This window comes from Choloepus didactylus, chromosome 12, assembly GCF_015220235.1.
Source record: "Choloepus didactylus isolate mChoDid1 chromosome 12, mChoDid1.pri, whole genome shotgun sequence".
Classification (NCBI taxonomy): domain Eukaryota; kingdom Metazoa; phylum Chordata; class Mammalia; order Pilosa; family Megalonychidae; genus Choloepus; species Choloepus didactylus.
Genome location: NC_051318.1, coordinates 35,166,448 through 35,174,604, shown reverse-complemented (window position 1 = coordinate 35,174,604; position 8,157 = coordinate 35,166,448). Strand labels below are relative to the sequence as shown.

At 41.4% G+C, this 8,157-nt stretch overlaps 1 pseudogene; it reads right to left on the bottom strand.

Moving 5' to 3' along the window:
* Window positions 1–3,742: 3,742 nt before the first annotated feature.
* LOC119506631 lies at window positions 3,743–7,620 on the bottom strand (annotated as a pseudogene).
* Window positions 7,621–8,157: the final 537 nt, after the last annotated feature.

Below are 8,157 nucleotides of genomic sequence, written 5' to 3'. Positions count from 1 at the left end.
TTTATTAGCAAAATTTCTCAGCATTTGTTTGTCTGTGAAAAATTTAAGCTCTCCCTCAAATTTGAAGGAGAGTTTTGCTGGATAAAGTATTCTTGGTTGGAAATTTTTCTCTCTCAGAATATTAAATATGTCATGACACTGCCTTCTCACCTCCATGGTGGCTGCTGAGTAGTCACTACTTAGTCTTGTGTTGTTTCCTTTGTATGTGGTGAATTGCTTTTCTCTTGCTGCTTTCAGAACTTGCTCCTTCTCTTCAGTATTTGAGAGTCCGATCAGAATATGTCTTGGAGTGGGTTTATTTGGATTTATTCTATTTGGAGTTCACTGGGCATTTATGCTTTGTGTATTTATATTGTGTAGAAGGTTTGGGAAGTTTTCCCCAACAATTTCTTTGAATACTCTTTCTAGACCTTTGCCCTTCTCTTCCCCTTCTGGGACACCAATGATTCTCAAATTTAGGTGTTTTATTTTATCTATGGTATCCCTGAGATCCATTTCGATTTTTTCAATTTTTTCTCCATTCTTTCTTTTGTTCTTTCATTTTCTGTTCTGTGGTCCTCGAGGAGGCTGAGTTGTTGTTCGCTTCCTCTAATCTTGTATTATGAGTATCCAGATTCTTTTTAATTTTGCCTACAGTTTCTTTTATTTCCATAAGATCTTCTATTTTTTATTTACTCTTGCAATTTCTTTTTTGTGCTCTTCTACGGTCTTCTTTATGTCCTTTATATCCTGTGCCATTCTCTTGTTGCCTGTCTGTAGTTCTTTGATTAATTGTGCCATATACTGTGTGTCTTCTGATCTTTTGATTTGGGTGTTTGGGTTTGGGTTCTCCATATCGTCTGGTTTTACCATATGCTTTAAGATTTTCTGTTGTTTTTGGCCTCTTGGCATTTGCTTTACTTGATCCCTAACTTATCAGAACTGCAGATTGGTGGCCTACATTTTCTCTAATTAACCAGCAGATGGTGTCCGTGAGTCACCTAGTCCCCTCAAGTCAGTTCTTCCAAACTTTGTCTTTGTGGTCTGTGGAGGTCTGATTCTTGTGGGATCCAATTGGTGCACCAAGTTTGAGTGTGTTGTTAGTGCTGTCCACCCTGAATGTGGGGCATGTGGCTGGGTAGTTAGGGAGACAGAGCAGCTTTAATAATCAAACCTCCCAGGTGTCCTTGGAGATTTAAGGCTGTTGCAGGAGCCTACGTCTTCATTTCAGTCTTTCCACAGATTGTCTCTGCCCTGACCCACAAGTCCTTGGTATTTGCATAGGGTCCCTGGGGTTTCCGAGCGGGTCCCCCTTCCCAGCTGTGCCCTTCCAGGACCTCTGCTGAGGGAGGGCTGTGCCATGTCACAAGTGTGCGCCGGCCTCCAGGGAAGCCCTGGGTATCTGGGCCGTGCAGGGGTGTTCTCAGCCTGCTTCAAAGATGGTTGAATGAGATGGGTTAACTTCCTCCTTTTTGCACAGCTCCGCTCTCCCAGCTCCGGGACAATCAGCTGTGGGTGCACTGAAGTCCACTGTACATGGCTGATATTGTGGTGTGTGTGCAGTGCTGTGGGAAAGACTCCCCGTCACACTGGGTTTCTTGGTGCAGCTCTGGGCTGTGGGTCTGGCTGGGGCAGGAGCATCCCTTGCCCTCTGGGGGGATGGCTGCAAGGAATGCTTTTTTTTTCCTTCTTTTGGCTCCCCTCTGCTCCCCTGGTCTCAAGACAATCAGCAGCGAGTGTGGGAAGGGATATCCTCCATGCCAGACACCGAGGTGTTAGCCCAGCCCGCTCCCACTGTGCTTCACTGCATGGCTCTCCCCATCATATCTACAGCTGCTCCCGGGCTTTTTTTTTTTTTTTTAAAGAACTAGTCTGTCTCCAAACACCAGCCCACCGTTTCCCCACACTGCAGTGTGGCCGCCAGACTTTCAGCTGGCTTACTCACTCATTTCAGAATGCAGACTCCTGGTTTCACCAAATGCACATTCCCTGTGGATTTAGCAGACCTTGTCTGGCTTGTGCTATGCTGGAAGCAGTGTTCTGGGTCACTTTCTGGTTTTTATCTAGTGTTTTTCACGGAAGTGCTTTTTTTGCCCTGTCTCACCTAGCCGCCATCTTAGGTTCTCCTGGAATTCACTTTAATAGGATATTTTTAAAAAAGATAAATGGGGGCCAATCTCACAATCTTTGTTGTATAGATACTTTGGTTTTCCATTTCTAACTCTTATATAAATAAAATTACAACATGCTTTTTAACACCTCGTCTCTGGTGAAAGTTAAAATGTTGCTTAAAATCACACCATGGCAATTTTGTGCAGAATATGAAACTTTCACACTACTTGAAGCTATTACAAATCATTCATATTGAGTAAGTGTCAAAAATGACTAGGATTTAGTAGCTTAGGGAATAAAATACCTTTTTAAAAACTCTTGCCCAAAGAATTTTAATGTAGTTTGAAGATCTTGAGAGACGAGTTCAACTATTTTGTGATGATGGAAATGTTCTGTGTATGCCTTCCTATATGAGAGACTTTAGCCACATGTGCTACTGAGTACTTTAAGTGTAGCTGGTGCAAGTGAAGAACCAAAATTTAAATTAAATTTAGTTTTCATTCATTAAAATTTAGATTTAAATAGCCACATATGGCTGGTGGCAACAATAGTGGACTAATCGAGGGGTTGACAAACTACAACTCATGAACCAAATCCAGCTGCTGCTAGTTCTTGAAAAGAAAGTTTTATTGGAACACAGCCATACCCATTTGTTTATATAAAACTGTAGTCTTGAAAATTATATTAAAGGATTAGTAATTTTTACATTTATATATTTTCTATCAAATGTAGTTCATGGCAAAATTTCAGAAAAAAATGAAGTCATTTTCCATTTACCTTTTTAAGCACATATATGTATATGTGTGTATTTGTGTATGTGTATTATAAAATAAGATCATTCCATATATACTGCTTTGAAAATTTCATTTTACCTCCATTTATTAATTTATCTTGCTATTTTTAAGCCCTCCAACATTGCTCTAACTCATTGCCAGGTAAAATCTCACTTCAATGATCATTTCCTCTTTTTAGAAGCAGTCTTACTCTTTGAGTAACTTTTGTAGTATTTGTGCTGTAAACGTAGAAATAGGAGTTTCAAACATTTAGCTATGTTTGAAGTCTCAAGTAAAGTTTACACATGTATGTATAGGAACTCCAAATTTCAAAGAGAAGAGTTTTGATGATACTTCTTATTGGTAAGAGTTAAATGTGAGAGAAAATTTAATTTAGTATTTACTCTTGCATATGGGAATAAGCAAAGTAAGACAGTGGACCTATGCATGATGAGAGCTTTTATTTGCACCTTTGAAAAAAATTATGCAGGTTTATTTTCCATATGCTAGGAACTGGGTGTACTGTATAGGAATGACATTGATTCAACTGATTTCTTTGTGCACCAACTTGGTGAGAAATAATGGGGCTAGTATCTAAATGGAAGATGTGATTGTGTCTTAGTTTATGGTCTCTCTGGGTATACAAATCATATAAGGGTAAAATAGTAAAATACATGACAATATGTAATTAGAATTCACCTGAGTAATAGATAAATCGCTTGTTGTCACTCAATTGTTATCTCTGTTACAGAAACTTTTTGTTGTTGGAAAAAAATAATTGTAATCTGTGCAATAGCACATACATGTGAAATAGGTATATCCATTTTTTTTCAAACAAATGAGGCAATTTATTAGCCCAGAATCATTTATCATTTGTTCTAATGTTTCTTGTTGGCAGCTGCCACCTGTCCGGTGATTCTGTGCAGAGCTCTCTGTCCTTCAGGTGTCAGTTTGCAGCCACCATCTTGGTCCTTTCCCACCACTTTCAGCCCCTCCAGGGCATGGAGGACCCGGCAGGCCACACTTTTGGAGCCTTGGCTGAAGTGGCTGGGCATGACACTGTTCCTCTGATGTCCCCCATAGATCTTGGTCATGGAGCCGACCCCAGTGCCACCCCGCACGCCGGTACAGGGGCTGCGCTGTGGAAGCAGCTCTTGTGTAGAACCGGTTCTCATTGTAGGGAGCAAGCTCACGGTGTCTACCCATTCAGGAACTTTCAGCTACCCGGACCTTTTGAGAAAGGCTTCCAGAGCTCGGACGAACTCTTGCTGGTTCACGTCTTTTACCATAACTCCAGGCATCTTGCAGCCTCTGCATTGCCAGCCAGGGGAAAGGGCTGGTATATCCTTTGATGTGAAATTAAAGAACAAGAAATGAGTCCTGTCTTCCAGGAGCTCAGCATCGACTTGGTATCTGTAAAGATGAAAAGCTCGGTGAGTATAATGAAGGGTAATGTGGAAGGGATAGGAAGCATTATGAAAGGATTAATGGTAGAAATGAGAGGAGAAGGTTCAAATGGTAATTAAAAAGTTAACATATAGAGATTGTGTACTGATGGAAATGTTACAAAATTTTAGTCTTTGCCCCCATTGTCATCCTTCTGCCGAAAATGAGCCATATTGATTTAAACTATGTTGGAAGAAGAACCCTCTATGGTTCTGTGTAATGCAGCCGATTTGGGAGGGATTAAAGAACCTGATTGTGACCAGGGTAGAGAGAAGGGAAAACTTGAGGGAGGCAGTCAGCAGCCCAAATATACTTAATGGGCTGTTTTAAAGGGTACTGGTGACAATTAGCCTAGTACTTATCCTGTGCTAGAAGGAAGTCATTTCAGTTAACACCGAATTTGGTTTGTGCAGATTGCTATATAAATAAAACTTGCTTTGGCTGCAAATGACTCATCAATGTCTTTCCACAACCCTACTGTTTCATAATGAGGCTATAAAGGAAACATATTCCAGGGTCCCTGGGACAAGTTGAACAGGTAATGAGGGCAGAAAATTCCTTTTCTTGGGAGCAGGGGCTTCATGAGCAAGATCTGTGCTGGCCATGAGACGATAGCAATATCCTTTGCTTCTGTTTTGGATAGATGCTCTGTGCTTTAGGCAGAGAAGCTGAGAGTAGTGTTGGAGGGTCAAGTGCCTGATATGTGACCTTGAGCATGCCATGCAACCCCTCAAGATCAGTTTACTCTCACCTGTGTATCCATGTCACCATGGATCTATTGTATCTGCCCCCTTTACCTCATACTCAATAAGTATGACAGTAAAGTTAAAACAAAACAAAACAAGAACAACCCATCCATATTTAAGAAATCACTATTACTCTAAAGCCAGGTCCAAAAGTGAAAATCAGAATTAGATATGACCTGGAAGAAGGGAGAGGTGTCAAGACATTCATCCCAGATATGACTTAGAACCTCAACTTTTGGGATTAGGATCTATTCCGTGGATCTTTTGTATTGGCTCACAGATTGGCAGAATCTATAGATTCTGGGAAAAACCCTATCCTGGATCTGCAGTTTTGGAACTAATTCGAAAAAGTGCCTCCCTATCAGTGTATCAGTGTTTTTGTGTTCTTGTTGCTAAAGCAAATATCATGCAAAGGGTTTGCTTAAACAATGGGATTTTTTGGCTTATGGTTTTGAGACTAGGAGAAGAAGTCCATATTGAGGAGTCATTAAGGTAATGCTTTGTTCCCAAAGATTGGCATTCTGGGGCTAGCTGCTGGTGATCCTTTGTCCTGGGTGCCTCTGCCACATGGCAATGCACATGGCGGTCTCTCCTGGTCTCTCCCTTCTCTTCTGGTTGCTTTGACTTTCAGCTTCTTGCTGCTCTCTCTGTGGCTTTTTCTCTGTCTGAATTTCATCCTGCTTATAAGGGTTCCAGAAATAGGAATAAGACCCATCCTGATAGAGTTGGGCTACACCTTAATTGAAGTAACCTCATCAAAAGGTCCTACTTGCAATGGGCTCACACCCACAGTAATGGATTAAGTTTAAGAACCTCCTTTCCTGGGGTACATAGATCCAAAACACCATAATCAGTATGACTGTGCAGAGCATTCATTGCTTTTGAAACCATGGGGAGCAAGCCAGGGAAGATAGTTAAGAACAAACACCGATGAAGATCTTTATGTAAGTTCTTGTTTTGCTGTGACTTGTATGACCTTGAGCAAGTCACTTAACCTCTCACCTGTAAGTGGGATCATATTACCTGCCCTTGAATAATGCACAGGGTTACAAGGGGGTCAAATGAGATAAACACTTACCCAAGTCTGTAGCCTGTTCTCTAGGGTGTTGAATAAATTCTAATGGTGACAATGATGGAGGGCCACTATGGAGTAATAGTTATCTCCCTTTCCCTCTTTCTATCTAGGATATATGAAACCATATTGTTTTAGATTGGAAATGTTAATTCCTATTAATTTAGCACCTCTGGCACTCATTAATACTTTTCCTGTGATGTCTTCCAGTTACTAAGTGTGAATGAGAGGAAATGGACTCTTTCTCTTAAACCCTCATATTATTAGCCATTTTGGGGGTAACAGGTTATGTGAGAATCTGATAAAAGCTATGAATCATTTCCTAGAAAAATGCACATATGCATATACACTCAATTTTCCACAAAATTTCAGGGGGTTCATATGTGAGGAGTCCATTTATATAGAATTTAAGTCAGAGGTTCTCAATTTGGGCTGCATATTAAAAATATCTGGGTAGTTAAAAAAATATATCATTAAGTGGGCTGCACTCCAAGCCAATTAAATCAGAATTGCTGAGGGTGAGACTCAGTCATCAGGACCGACTGAGCCCTTCAGGTTTAAACTATTTCTCTAAGGTACTAAGTCTCAAACTTGAGTGAAAGCCGAATCACCTGGAGAGATGAAAACCAGATTGCTGGGCCCCAGCCTCAAAGTTCCTGACTTAGTAGGTCTGGGGTGGGGAATGGACATTTGCTGGTTGAAATGTTCCTTGGGTGACTATGATGCTAATTCCTGGGTAAGAATCACAGCCCTAGAGCAGTGAAACCAGGGTCAGTCAGATCTAGGAATCAAGATGTGGTATTAGAGTATGCACAGAGGTCAAACTAAAGCATCAACACACCCTTCCTAGCTTCTCACTGTACATGTAAACATTTGACTGCTTACTCTTTTGAGTGAGTAAAAACTAAATGACTGTGTTTCTGTAGATTTCACCAGCCTGAGGTGCAATCAGAAGACACATTCCAGGGCCCAGTCCTAACAGTGGATTTGCTAGTCCTATGGACACTGCCTCCAAGTCCTTACCCTTTGGGGGTTTTTATCCCACATGGTCAATTCATCTCTGAGTCCGTGAAGGTGGTGCCCAACACTGTGTTCACAAGTCTGGAGGACTGTATCCAACACTACTGCTCTGCTCCCAGAGTTGTTGGAAACTTTTCAACTTAGCCCCTGTGGTAGGCTGAATTGTGTACCCCAGAAAAAAACATGTTCTTAACTGTAATCCATTCCTGTGGGTGTGAACCCACTGTAAACAGGACCTTTTGAAGATGTTATTTTTTTGCTAAGGTGTGGCCCAACTGAATGAGGTTGGGGTCTTAATCCTGTCAGTGGTGGCTTTATAAAGAGAAAGCCATGGGTTGGAGCTAGAAGCCAGAAGTCAGTGGGAACCACGACGAGAAAGAGGAGGACATCACCATGTGCATTGCCATGTGACAGGGCAAGCCAAAGAATGCAAGGATTATAAGCCTGTCCAAACAATACTGACCCGGGAGGAAGCAAGCCTTCTAGCCACTGAGACTATGGGTCAATAAATTACTGCTGTTACACCAGTGCATTGTATGGTATTTATTTTAGCAGCCAGGATCCAAGACAGGCTCTTTGTGGCATCAATACCTACCACAGCATGTCCGGCAAGCTGCTCCTAGGCCAAATTAATCCATTAGATGGTTCTTTCTTGTCTATCACATCCCTGCCTCATCCTAACAGAGTAAGGGTGTTTCCTGCCTTTTCTTCTTTTTCTCATCATCCAAAGAATTAAAAGGCATTAGGGGACTCAGACTAGATTTTATCTAACTACATCCCAGATGCATTTTAAGATTTTTTTGCTTTGGTCTTTCCCACCTGAGCATCCAGTAAGAATTCATCGTGCCATGGAGTTATTTCCGTCAACCCTGCTCTTTGACCTGGTACCTAGTCTTTTTGGTTACAAGGGAGGGCAGACAGTCAGTTTCTTCAGTGCTAAAAGCTCACTAGAAGTGTAATAAGACTTAGAAATGGGTCCTTACTAGTTCTCCTTTCAGGGAATTTGATA